Source organism: Caloenas nicobarica, chromosome 3 (genome assembly GCF_036013445.1).
Source record: "Caloenas nicobarica isolate bCalNic1 chromosome 3, bCalNic1.hap1, whole genome shotgun sequence".
Classification (NCBI taxonomy): Eukaryota; Metazoa; Chordata; class Aves; order Columbiformes; family Columbidae; genus Caloenas; species Caloenas nicobarica.
Genome location: NC_088247.1, coordinates 111,104,829 through 111,117,373, shown reverse-complemented (window position 1 = coordinate 111,117,373; position 12,545 = coordinate 111,104,829). Strand labels below are relative to the sequence as shown.

At 46.3% G+C, this 12,545-nt stretch overlaps 1 protein-coding gene across 3 annotated transcripts in view; it reads right to left on the bottom strand.

Annotated features, from left to right (window-relative positions):
- Positions 1-12,545, bottom strand: part of SHLD1 (shieldin complex subunit 1) — a 63,027-nt gene that overhangs the window by 941 nt on the left and 49,541 nt on the right. For 2 of the 3 annotated variants that reach the window (XR_010605912.1, XR_010605913.1), the window contains exons 6-8: positions 2,385-2,587; positions 1,905-2,004; positions 1,127-1,222 (exon numbers count right to left, since the gene is read on the bottom strand). The gene's annotated coding sequence lies outside the window, so the exon portion shown is untranslated. Of the gene's footprint in view, positions 1-1,126; positions 1,223-1,904; positions 2,005-2,384; positions 2,588-9,852; positions 9,929-12,545 lie in introns of those variants that run through there. The other variant, XR_010605914.1, reaches the window with a different exon arrangement.

Here is a 12,545-nt window from a genome sequence, read left to right as displayed (position 1 = left end):
GTGTGGTGCCAGCTCTCCCTGGGGTCCTTAGCACCTTTGACGCTCACACCACCTCGTCCTCAGGCCTGTCTCTTGAAAAAACATGTGTGGGATGTTCTCTTTGTCACAACCTGTCTGGATTTCCAACAAGCGGCCATGTCTGCTCCCTTGGACCTGTCCCCGTATCTCAGCCTTAAGTGATGCCCCAGGGTTTCCTCAGCCTTTCTGCTGGCAGCTGGTGCTGGTCACACTCAGACAGGAGGCCTTTGGGGGTGACTCAGTCTAGCCACTACATGTGACATTTGAAAGGCTGAGCCGAAAGCATTTTAAACACTCTGGGAGGAAAAAAAACCAAGAGATGTGCTGATGCAAGCCCTGCTGAAAGGTCCAGCATCCAGTTGTAACCCTGGGGCAGGAGAAGTGATACAAGCGGGAAAAGCAGGAAAAGTGACCCTGAAAGAGACTCTGCTACCCTGGACAAGAAGAGCAAGCCATAGTGGGTGGTTTCACCAGCTCTCACGTGAGGCATGCTGAGCCTGCAGGGTATCATGCCCGGGCTTTGGGAAGAGACAACTCCTGCATGCTGCCGCCTCTTCCAGGCAGACCCATGTTGGATGGCTGCCTCAACGGGGGGATATTTCGGCTCAAATGGGTCACGTGTGGCAAACTTACACTAGAGCAAAGGTTTCCATTCAAGGTTAGGAGCACTCAACACTGGCCAGACAGTGTATATGGGTGACTGTCTCACCTAGGCTGAGCGGCTCTGGGGACAACCCAGGACTAGGACTATTGAGGGTGCTTGGTACAAACGCTGAACCGGGTGTGTTTGTGCTTAATTGGTTTCATTTCTTTCTCCTCATGGCAGGCTGGGTGCTGATACCATCTCCTCTCATGAAGCGCTACCCCATGGTAGCAGGAATAAGAAGAAGGGGCCCAGCGATCAGTCTGACCCTTGTCCAGCACAACACCACATTCTGAGCCTGATCCGCTGCTACCTCTGGAAAGAGTCCTCCAGCCTTCAAAACAGCCTTTAGCCACAGTCTGTGTTTCCTCATCCGAATTTTTTTTTTCTTAGTAATTCACATGCAAAGAGCTTATTCTTGACCACCAGACAAAACCCCAGACATGGGACTTTGTCTACACACACCTTTTTCTCGTTGTTTCCTGTGGTACTCGCCTTGTGGGGACCTCTTTCTGCTTCCAGCACCAACACATCGCCAAACTTGAGATCGGTCTTTCCTTTCTGAAGTGAGAACTCAGATCATAAAAAAAGCCCCCCCAAAATACAAACCACAGCAACTCCCCTATAGATCCAGCCATCCTGTTGAGGGGAAGAAGTGCTTTGAGAATGTGTATGCAGTTATCCTACAGCCACCTTCAGCTGTGTCCAGATTCTCTTGGTCCCCAGCCCATGCCTAGAGCAGCGATGCTCCCACAGGGACCCCCCAGACCCAGGGAGGATGAGGGGGCAAGGATGCAAAAACACGTCATCCTCACAGATCACACGGTGAATCGCTTCTTAAACAAGGAGGCCTAGATCACAGGCACAAAACCATATTGTTCCAACCTCTAACTGCAGCTGTTAGGCAAAGATGTGGGTGTAAATGCCCTGTCCTCTCATTCCTTCTTGGAAGATCTCGGCTACCCAGAACAAGCTGCTGGGAACTCAGAACAAACCAATTTGTGAAGGTCACACTGAAAACATGTTGCAGGGCATAGCATCCATCTCCCCTATTTCCCACCTCAGTATCTTTAACTACAGAATCATCTTGTCTCCCTGGATGAAGGTGCTGATTTTAGCACCCATTGAGCAGCATTCCAGGTCCATGTACTGCGTCTTACCCCAAAATGCCATCATTACATATAACGCTGGATAGTGTCACTTGCCCTGCGGTTCACTGGCATTTCTCATTACAAAAACCTACCTTCTAGTGTGAGTGAAACTTTGTTCAGCTTGAACTGAGGTGAGATTTTCCATGCCAGATGTTCTTTCATTACAAAACTTTCCCTCTTGATTCACAGCACCTGCAAATAAATAGGCCATTGCAAAGGCAATTTAAATAAAGGTTTGACCTTTCTGCCATGAATTTTCTGGCTTTGGTTAGCTCCAGCTACCGTCTTAATCACATCTTATTATTTCATGCTCTGTGTGCTATGTGCCAGATTTTACTTTTAAGGAAGAAATGCTGTCATGTGTTGTTGGCTAACAGATGTGTGTGGAAAAATAGTCATTAGGGAAAGCCTACAGAACAGGGTATTTTTAAAATGAACTTTAGTGTTGTGGGAAAACATATGCCCCACATAAAATCACCTACGTTCAATAATGAAATAGACGCATTTATATAGGATGTATATACGGCCTGTTGTACACTGATTTTAGTAGCCATATGTCCTGATATACTCACCCACACCAAAACACCTCAAACTCCTGGGGTAAGATCCTCCGCTGGTGTAAATGGCCCGAGCTCCATTCACAGGCTGGGAGCTATTTCATCTGATGCCTGCTGAGGATCTGCTCCTGCCGCAGATGCCCAGCTCACTCCCTGGCTACCTTTCGGCTCCAGGATCGGGCAGGTCATTGGCATGAATCAGTGCCTCCCACTAGCAGCTGTGTGGGAAGAAAAATAAAAATTCTGTCAGAGTAGGCATGAGTGAGGCCATCGATACCAAACATCCTGGAGGAGCTCTGAGCTGAGGAACATGGGGAATGACTTAATAGCAGGAGGATTCATCAAGGATGACAAAATAGTTTGGGTCAGGCATTTGTATAAGGTTCATTCTGGGAATAGAGAGGCAGCGCTCACTGCCTGCCAAACTTAGTCCAAAGATGAGCCTCAAGGCAACCTAGGCACCTTTGTGCCTGCAGCAGCATGACTCACTCCTCTGAGACACCGAGGGACACCAACCCAGCTCAGCTGGTAAATACCTAAGCCAAAGTGCACACATATCTAATGACAGCCCTGCCCAGGATCTCAGGTGGGCTTTGGATCTGGGCAGTGCACGATGGAAACACCTCAGGCGCTGGCTGTCCTTACCATGTCCTGTGTTCCTCCTACTTGGTAATGATGGATCATTTTTGGCCTTCTTTGTCATACCCTATGGGGTGGATGTTATTGCCCATCTTTTACTTAATTTATGCCTTCCACTTGAAGATCTTGCGGGATCATGTACACACACAACCCGTGAAGGGTGTTGTGGGTTTTAGGTGTTGTCAGGCCAGGACACTTTATTGAATAAGCACAAGAAAAAAAAACCCAAAACTCTTGGATTTGTTCTGCAGTGGAAGACACCCAATGCATTTGCAAAACCAGCCTCCACATACTACCAGAGCACACAGGGGGATGAACAGAGGTGTCACTGGGCTTGTGGGCAGCCCAAACCTCAGGCAACAGCACCTTGGGAATATCCCCAGGATGGTGGTGAGGGGAGGTGGGTGGAGGGAAGATGGACTGCAGAGGTGACATCTTCACTGCTTCAGGCAGGGCCATTGCAACAAGGGAGGAAACAAATGTGACACGTTTGCAATTTTCGTAACAGGACTCAAGAGTCCCTGTTCTTATTCTGTGCAAATTGCCAGAGCTGTAGCAGCATGATTTAGGGAAAATTGGGAAAATTCCCTCCTGCAGCCCTCGAAGCAGGCAGGAGGCGGAGGGCAGGAGAGCGCTGAGCACCTGGGATGGCCCTGCTGGGCAGCTCTGCCCTGGCATCATGTAGCCGGCCCCACTGAGCAGCAAGTTGTGCCTGGCCTAGAGCAATGGAAAAACAACAACTCTGAGGGATGTTTCCTACTGCACAAAGGTGCCACTCACAAGCCCTCCTGCCCAGAGTATGCACACAACATGGGCAACAACAGGCAGGAGAGCATAAAGTCGGGTGCACTTTTCTGCCCAGTGGCTACAGCAAAGTCTGCTTTTGAAAGCTGAACCAAAGCAGCGCAGCTGCCTACTGAACACACGGTGGTGGAGCATGTTTGGGTACAAAGCATCACCTGGTTCCTTGCCTCAGGGGAAACAAGTTATTCCTGCCTTAAATAATGAAGTAGAGGAAAAAAAAAAAAGATGCACTGGGTTACAGAAGCAAACAAAGTGAACTGAGAGAAACCAAAAGCAAAGGGCATCTGAAAAGATGATTTGTGCTTCGCCAAGTGCTGAAACCAAAGAAGCATCAAAGCGAAGTCAAGTGCAAACCAGGCAGAGAGGAAAGCACTTCACCTCTCAGAAAAAAAATGCAACTTCCCAGAGGTTATTGCACAGTCTGGGGAGAAAACTACAGAATGCAGGACATTTCTGTGAGGGCCTTGTACCACTTTTGGTACTTAAGCATTCAGAAGAAACTGTTGTTTAGCCAGAAGGAGCCATCATCTATCCACCCATGGCTGGCCACACTTCCAGGCCACTACTTGAGTCCTTCTGAGGGCAGCAAAGCAGAGTTAGACCGAAACTAGAGCCTCTGACTGTGCTTCTGTGGCTTCTTCCAGTCACAGAAGGAAAAGCAAACAAAACTACAAAACACACTGAAAACCACTCCCTCCCCTCAAAAAAAACCCAAACAAAACCCCCAAACAAACGAGAAAACAAACAAACAAAAAACCAACACGCACCCAAAAGGCAACAGGGCTGAAAGTTCTTTAAATACTTGAAATTCAGGGAATAGCGACATGACAAAGGCGGCAGATACTTGCATAGTAACAAATACCCAGATAGTGTAAACTCAGCAGCGCATCTGGGTCGTGGCAGCAGCAGAACTGAGACCAGACATGTCTAAAAGTGGGAACATTTGCACAGGAGTGTCCATCCTGCTCTACACGTAGGGATAAGGCAGAGGGAGTATTAGGTCACTTCAAAAACATTGGGCCTTTGGAGTAAGAACATGGGTTGATTGTCTTTGACTTCAGAAGGGGTGAAAAATTGCCAGAGTGCAAGTCCTTTCTACATGTAACTGCTACAGCTATCTGAACTTAGATATCCTAGATACAGACTCCCTCTCATCCCAGGAAGGAATTTCAAGCTTCATGAACTTTTGTTTTTTCCTAGAAAAATGCCCCAAGCACGTAATTTCTGCATTTTTTTGCAAAGGCCACAATTTTCCTGTCCTTCATTTTGCAGCAAGCCTGGGGGCTCTGTCTGTGAAGAGAGAATCACTTTGGCCAACTGTTTCCAAACCAAGCCCCAGGATGCCAGATTACCACTCACCTAAACAAGTGCTGAATTAAGAGTTATTCCCTATGCATTTTCCTTGTAGGTAATCTACTCTTCCTCAAAACTTGGCCTCTCAACCACCTAACGTGCAAATCAGCATGGACACAGGAATCAGACTCGTACCCCACAGAAACCCAATATAGTTAAGAAAAAAAACTCCCTCTCTTCTGTGCCAAATTTATCACCTGCTCCAGAGATGTTTATTCCAACGGGCTCTGTCTTTGCCCTTCTGCCTCAGTGTGAGACACACACCTATTTTTGGCAGGCTTATTGGCATAAGCTGAATATTGTACCTGGAAGCAAGCAGTGCACAGAAGAACCGCGGGTGCTCCTGAGTGGGGCACAAACTTTTCAAAAGACTGCGTGTTTCAGTAGCACAGAGCTTGCCATGTCCCCTGCGAGATGCCAGCCACGATTTGTGGATGTGAGTCATAATCCAAAATTTTCAGCTGCATCCAGTCTGTTCTGCCTACATTGCTCTTTAAATTCAAACAGTTTCACGCTCTCCTCTGCTGCTATCTATCTTCATGCTCTTTCAGCAGCCGCCTCTGTTTTGTCATTGCTTGCATCTCATTTCCTCAAGGGTTGAAGAGTCATTACTCTTATCCCTCTTCTTCCCGCATCAGAAATTTCTAATAAGCAAACTTGAATGTTGAAGGCAGTGGCTGCGCAGCTCCAAGAGCCCGGAGGAGCTGAAGCAGCAGCATGACCTCTCCCAAGGCATCTTCCCTCTGGCCCCCCGTGTGTAAAGCAGCAGCACGAACCCCCCCTACAGCAGGACCCCAGATTAACCTCCTGCATGGACATGCACCTTCTGAACTAAGATTGCTTAACTTTGCCATCATTTAAAATCCTTAAAAACAAATGAACAGCTATTCCCTTGAAAGTTTTCTAAAACTCATTGTAAAAGCGCATAAAAAGACAGCAGTTTGGGTTTTTCCAGGCTCCAGAGGAGCACTCTGTGTGCACCCTTTCTCCTCACAGCCCCAAAGAGGGGCTCCAGGCAGATACCTCACGTTTGTTATTAGTGGAGAAGGCCACATCTGGCTCTGGGGCTGACCTAGAGTCAGACTAGAGTCCATTAGGGCTTCTTTTCTCTTCCATCAAAACCCAGCAGGTATCTCCCAAACAACAGTAGCAGCAGGTCTCTCTTAAACAACAGAAATCTCAATTTTTGCTCTGAGTTTTCTCTGTGTAAATTGTATGGGTTTGACTTTTTGGTTTCTTCTTTAAAAAAAAAAATCTGAATGCAAGACCAGGGGGTTTCAGAGCTACTCCAAAGCAGAGGTCAATCCATCACCAAACCAAATACAAGAACTGATTTAGATACAGTCCTCTGACGCCTCCAGCTCTCTCTTTCTGGGAGGTTATTTCCTTTAAAATGGCAGTTAAAATGTTTTGCACAGCAACTCATATTTAACCATGTGGAAAAGCATAAATACTGGCAAAAAAATTATAAGGCAACAACATCTGATTCACAGTGAAGACCTTCCTTCCTCCCTGCACCTCCTTAGCAATAGCTACCTACATCCATCAGTATGAATGCCCCTGTAGCGGTGACTGATCTGTGGTGGTTAAGCAACGTGAGCTGTGAAGACACTAGTACTGTTACTGTAATTACTGATAATATGCTCAAGAGCACGTTTGTTTTTTCCAGCTTGTTGTGGTTTGATCGCGGGGAGACAATTGAAAACCACGGCAGATGTATTTTCCTTAACCCTCTTCCCCTCTTCCGTTTTTCACCCCCCCCCCCCACTTTTTCACTAAGGACAGGTGATTTTGAGAGGAAAGGAAAAGAAGAACAGAGAGAAGAAAGCTGGAAAATTTGAAAACGCTTTACTAATGCTACTAAATAAACATAGAGAAAAATAAAGCAGAACAAATATTATAGAACCAGTCTTGCAATCCCAGCAGCTGCTTCGACAGGATCCTTCAGCCAACCAGAACTAGATTCAGTTTGTCACGAGGCCTCAGCTTGCCCCCCCTCAATGACCCAGGACATTCCACCCCTTATAACATACCATTCATGGCATATTTAAACCTCATCAGCACAATCTAATTAATACAATCTAACAATGTGATCTAATTAATTACAACAACTATACACATATATATATGCAGGTGTAGCTCATCATTCTCTTAGTCCATGGACCATCCTTTGGAAAAACTCATTTAAGTTCACTTATCACACATCTAGTACATCTCATGACCACTGTTTGTGGGTTAAAGACATCAACTTCGAAGAAGTTGTCAGGTGCCGCTCCAAGAAACTAGCTCTGGTTCCATCACCACTGTCTTGATCTGAAAGACACTTATTAGACACTGTTAGTATGGAAATTAACATCATGCAGTTCAGTCTTGACTATTTTCACCTAAAATCAAATCCCTTTGAGGTACACATTGAACTTCTCCATCTTTAAGCATCACCCACCAGGTGCTACCAGGACGTTGGGCAAAAACAATCCCACGAATAGGCTTGCCTTTGCCTGAGGTAGGAGTGACCCAAACTGCCTAACATATTTTTCATGCGTACTACAGGGACTTTATCTCCTTCTACAGTACGTAGAATTTCTGATTGTGCAGGCCCGGCTCAATTAGTTGATCCTCTAGTGTTGACCAACCAAGTGGCTTCTGCTAAATGTGAATCCCAATTTTTAAAGGTTCCACCACCCAGTGCTTTTAGTGTAGTTTTTAACAAACCATTGTACCTTTCAATTTTCCCAGAAGCTCGTGCATGATATGGAATGTGATATACCCACTCAATACCATGTTCTTTGGCCCAGTTGTCTATAAGACTGTTTTTGAAATGAGTACCATTGTCTGATGCAATTCTTTCTGGCGTACCATGTCACCAAAGGACTTGCTTTTCAAGGCCCAAGATCGTATTTCGGGCTGTAGCATGGGGTACAGCGTATGTTTCCAACCATCCAGTGGTTGCTTCTACCATTGTAAGTACATACCGCTTACCCTGACAAGTTTGTGGAAGTGTAATATAATCAATCAATCTGCCAAGCCTCTCCATACTTATACTTTAACCATCGCCTCCCATACCATACAGGCTTTAACCTTTTAGCTTGTTTGATTTCGGCGCAAGTGTCACATTCATGAATAACCTGTGAAATAGTGTCCATAGTTAAGCCCACCCCTCGATCACAAGCCCATTTATAGGTTGCATCCCTACCTTGATGCCCTGAAGCATCGTGGGCCCACTTTGCTAAGAAGAGTTCACCTTTATGTTGCCAGTCCAAATCCACTTCAGCTACTTGAACCTTAGCAGCTTGATCCGCTTGTTGGTTGTTTCGATGTTCCTCGGTGGCTTGACTTTTAGGCACATGAGCACCTACATGACGAACTTTCACAGGCAGGCTCTCTAGCTGAGCAGCAATGGCTTGCCACAGTGTGGCAGCCCAAATGGGTTTACATCTGCATTGCCAGTCGTTTTTCTTCCACTGCTGTAGCCACCCCCACAAGGCATTTGCCACCATCCATGAGTCAGTATAAAGTATTGGCCACTTTTCTCGTTCAGCAATGTCCAAGGCCAACTGGATGGCCTTCACTTCTGCAAACTGACTAGATTCACCCTGTCCTTCAGTGGCTTCTGTGACTCGTCGTATGGGACTCTACACAGCAGCTTTCCACCTTCGATGTTTACCTACAAGATGGCAGGATCCATCTGTGAACAGGGCATACTGCTTTTCAGTCTCTGAAAGGGTATTATATGGTGGTGCTTCTTCAGCACGTGTTACTTCCTTCTCCTCTGGGGACATCCCAAAGTCTTTACTTTCCGGCCAGTCCGTAATCACTTCTAAGATCCCTGGGTGATTGGGACTCCCAATTCGAGCTCGTTGCGTGATCAATGAAATCCATTTACTCCACGTAGCATCGGTTGCATGATGCGTGGAGGGAACCTTCCCTTTAAACATCCAGCTCAGCACCGGCAGTCGAGGTGCCAGGAGGAGCTGTGCTTCAGTACCAATCACTTCTGAAGCTGCTCGGACTCCCTCATAAGCTGCAAGTATTTCCTTTTCAGTTGGAGTATAATTGGCCTCCGATCCTTTGTATCGACTCCAAAAACCTAAGGGTCGACCTCGGGTTTCTCCTGGTGCCTTTTGCCAGAGGCTCCAGGTAGGACCATTATCTCCGGCCGCAGTGTAGAGCATGTTCTTAACATCTAGTCCAGTCCGAACTGGTCCAAGAGCCACCGCATGAGTTATCTCACACTTAATTTGTTCAAAGGCTTGTCGTTGTTCTGGTCCCCACTCAAATTGGTTCTTTTTACGAGTCACTCGATAGAGAGGGCTCACAATCTGGCTGTAGTCGGGAATATGCATTCTCCAAAAACCTACAACACCCAAGAAAGTCTGTGTCTCCTTCTTATTAGCAGGTGGAGACAGCTGAAATTTTGTTGATCACCTGCATTGGGATCCGACGCCCACCATCTTGCCATTTTATTCCTAAAAACTGGATCTCTTGTGCAGGTCCCTTGACCTTACTACGTTTTATGGCAAAACCAGCATCCAAAAGAATATGAATTATTCTCTCACCTTTCTCAAAGACTTCTTTCTCTGTGTCGCCCCATACGATGATGTCATCAATATACTGCAAGTGTTCTGGAGCTTTACCTTCTTCCAGCATGGTTTGGATCAGTCCATGGCAGATGGTAGGACTGTGTTTCCACCCCTGGGGCAAGCAATTCCATGTGTACTGCATGCCCCTCCAGGTGAAAGCAAACTGCGGCCTGCATTCTGCTGCTAAAGGGATAGAGAAAAATGCATTAGCAATGTCAATGGTGGCATACCACTTGGCTGCCTTTGACTCCAGTTCAAATTGCAGTTCTAGCATATCAGGTACAGCAGCACTCAACGGTGGTGTAACCTCACTCAGGCCACGATAATCTACAGTTAGTCTCCACTCATCACTAGACTTACGCACTGGCCAAATTGGGCTATTAAAAGGTGAGCGAGTCTTACTGATCACACCCTGGCTTTCTAGTTGACGAACCAATTTCTGAATAGGAATCAGAGAGTCCCGGTTGGTGCGATACTGTTGACGATGCACCGTCATGGTAGCAATTGGCACCTGCTGATCATCAACCATCAGCAGTCCTACAACAGAAGGGTCGTCTGAAAGACCAGGCAAATCAGACAGCTGTTCAATTTTCTCAGTGTCCACAGATGCTCTACCAAATGCCCACTTATACCCTTTTAAGCCCTTAAAATACCCTCTCCGGAGGTAGTCTATGCCAAGGATGCACGGAGCATCTGGGCCAGTCACAATGGGATGCTTTTGCCAGTTTTTTCCAGTTAGGCTCATTTCAGCCTCTACAACAGTCAGTTCCTGGGATCCCCCAGTCACTCCAAAAATATTGATGGATTGCGTTCCTTTATAATCTGAAGGAATTATCGTGCACTGAGCACCAGTGTCCACCAAAGCCTTGTACTCCTGGGGGTGCATTGTACCAGGCCATCGTATCTGTACAGTCCAATAAACTCTGTTATCCCTTTCCTCCGCCTGGCTGGAGGCAGGGCACCACTAATCTCTGGCTTGCACAGTCTCTGAGTGTGAATTAGAGGTTCCTTCACGAGCATCAGAATCTCTTCTGTCCCTTCTGTAAACTGGGGCAGCCCTTTTCTTAGGAATTTTCCCTTTTAACTCATGTACTTGTTCTTGAAGTTCTGAAGTAGATCTTTTATGCCACTTATTCATATCTTCTCCCTGCTCACGTAGGAAGGACCACAGTGAACTTCTGGTGCTGGTCTGCCTCTGCTCTCTCTCCGCAGATTGGAAACACCTTCTCCTAATAGCTGCAGCATTGGTTCGTGAAGCGTGTATGTCTTCTCTGAGTACTTTGATTTCTTGCAACAGCTTTTCAAACCGGTCATCAGATTTTTCACAGAGTTTCTCCACAGCAGAGACACAAGCCTGTAGAGAACCAGCAAGGCTGTCCTCAAATTCCCGGAGCTGCTCAATCACTTCAGAAACCCTTTGTTTACCACCACTTGACAAGATCATTCCTGCCAATGATTTAGCATATGAAGGTGGTGCACTTTGTACTAATCTGCGCCACATAGATCGTGTACACTTGATTCTATCTGGGTCTATCCCCTCTTGACTGTTCGGCCCAAAATAGATGATCTCTCGCACAGCTAATTCTCTCAGGAACTGGATACCCCTCTCCATAGTATTCCATTTCCCTGATGTGCACTGACAATCGTCCTTGTGACAAAATCTTGTTTTCATAGCTGTCAGGAGTCGGGTCCAGAGGGTAGCAGAGTTGTGCTCGCTTGCAATTGACCTATCAAGGGTGGAATCCTTTGATAGATATCCCAGCTGTTTTGCTTCTCCGCCCTCCAGTTCTATCATTTCAGCCCCATTATCCCAGCATCGGAGCATCCAGGTTACAATATTCTCGCCATCACGATGACTATAGTCTTTTCGCAGATCTCTCAGCTCACCTGGAGAAAAGGACCGAGTAGTGGTCACTTCCTCCCTTGATGATGCCCCTTGGGATGAGTCTGGCCTGTTGCCATCATCTGCAGTACGAGTAGCCTTTCTAGTGACTTTTTTTACAACCGGCAACTGATGTTGATATGGGCTCACCATTATCACAGGGGTTGTTATTGTTGCAACCATGCCCCATGTTTGAGGAAGGAGGGGCCCTGTTAGCCTTTGGACAAGCAACATCATCCGCAGTCGAGGAAGAAGCTTGAGCCTGTGTAGCCGTGGTGTCTGCGACCGGGGGTGCAGTGGCTGCAGCTGCAGCTTTAGCTGCCCTTCCAGCTTCAACAGACACCGTGCAACTCTCTTTGCTCAAAAGGGACATAAACCTCCTGTTTAATCTAATTTCTCTTAACACTAGTATTAATACTAGCGCATTCATAATGGCAGAGAACACTGCTATAGTTCTATCAAAACTCCACGGATATTCAAAGCACTCAAAAATGTTGGTAATCTGCTCAAACAAGAAGGCAAAAGTGTGGTTAGTCAACCTTTCTAAAGATTCGCTAGCCCATTTAGCAAACACATAGCTGGATTTTATCTCTCTCAGAGGTTTCTCAAAGTAAAGCAGAAACAAATAGAAACTCATTATCGGTTGCAATAACATAAAGTAAGCCAATGCCAAACCACACAGTACAATCATAAGCATTGTCCAGTTCTTTGTTGTGATATAATGTAAGATTCTATTCCCAAGAAACACCCAACATACATAGGGTATTGCAGTCCATAAAGTAGAAAATAACTGATACCAATTATACCACAGCATTTTGAAACCAATGTAATTCACTTCTGCCTTAATACCACTAAATAATATCCTAAGCACCCAGACCCACAAGTTTTACAACTCTCTGAGTTGGCACTGTGCCAAGA